Genomic DNA, 1,538 nt, shown 5'->3' on the forward strand with positions numbered 1-1,538 from the left:
GGATCATAAGAGATTACTACAAGCAACTATATGCCAATAAAATGGACAACCTGGAAGAAATGGACAAATTCTTAGAAAAGCACAACCTTCCGAGACTGACCCAGGAAGAAATAGAAAATATAAACAGGCCAATAACAATCACTGTAATTGAGACTGTGATTAACAATCTTCCAACAAACAAAACCTCAGGACCAGATGGCTTCACAGGCAAATTCTATCAACATGTAAAGAAGAGCTAACACCTATCCTTCTCAAACTTCCAAATTATAGAAGAGGGAGGAACACTCCCAAACTCATTCTACGAGGCCACAATCACCCTGATACCAAAACCAGACAAGATGTCACAAATAAAGAAAACCACAGGCCAATATCACTGACAAACATAGATGCAAAAATCCTCAACAAAATACTAACAGAATCCAACAGCACATTAAAAGGATCCTACATCATGATCAAGTGGGGTTTATCCCAGGAATGCAAGGATTCTTCAATATATGCAAATCAGTGTGATACACTATATTAACAAATTGAAGGATACAAACCTTATGATTATCTCAATAGATGCGGAAAAACATTTCAACAAAATTTAACACCCAGTTATGAGAAAAACTCTCCAGAAAGTACGCACAGAGGGAACCCACCTCAAAATAATGAAGGCCATATATGACAAACCCACAGCCAACATCATTCTCAAAGGTGAAAAACTGAAAGCATTTCCTCTAAGATCAGGAACAAGACAAGGGTGCCCACTCTCACCACTATTATTCAACATAGTTTAGACCTGTATGCAGAAAACTATAAGACACTGATGAAAGAAATTAAAGATGATACAAACAGATGGAGTGATATACCATATTCTTGGATTAGAAGAACAAATATTGTGAAAATGACTATACTACCCAAAGTAATCTATAGATTCAATGCAATCCCTATCAAACTACCAATGGTATTTTTCACAGAACCAGAACAAAAAATTTCACAATTGTATGGCAGTAATCAAGACAGTATGGTACTGGCACAAAAACAGAAATCTAGGTCAATGGAACAGGACAGAAAGCCCAGAGAAAAACCCATGCACATATGGTCACCTTATTTTTGATAAAGGAGGCAAGAATATACAATGGAGAAAAGACAGCCTCTTCAATAAGTGCTGCTGGGAAAACTGGACAGCTACATGTGAAAGAATGAAATTAGAACACTCCCTAACACCATACACAAAAATAAACTCAAAATGGATTAAATACCTAAATGTAAGGCCAGACACTATCAAACTCTTAGAGGAAAAAATAGAGAGAACACTCTATGACATAAATCACAGTAAGATCCTTCTTGACCCACTTTTTAGAGAAATGGAAATAAAAACAAAAATTAAAAAATGGGACCTAATGAAACTTAAAAGCTTTTGCACAGCAAAGGAAACCATAAACAAGACAAAAAGACAACCCTCAGAATGGGAGAAAATATTTGCAAATGAAGCAACTGACAAAGTATTGATCTCCAAAGTATACAAGCCGCTCATGCAGCTCAATATCAAAAAA

This window comes from Physeter macrocephalus, chromosome 10 (assembly GCF_002837175.3).
Source record: "Physeter macrocephalus isolate SW-GA chromosome 10, ASM283717v5, whole genome shotgun sequence".
Taxonomy (NCBI): domain Eukaryota; kingdom Metazoa; phylum Chordata; class Mammalia; order Artiodactyla; family Physeteridae; genus Physeter; species Physeter macrocephalus.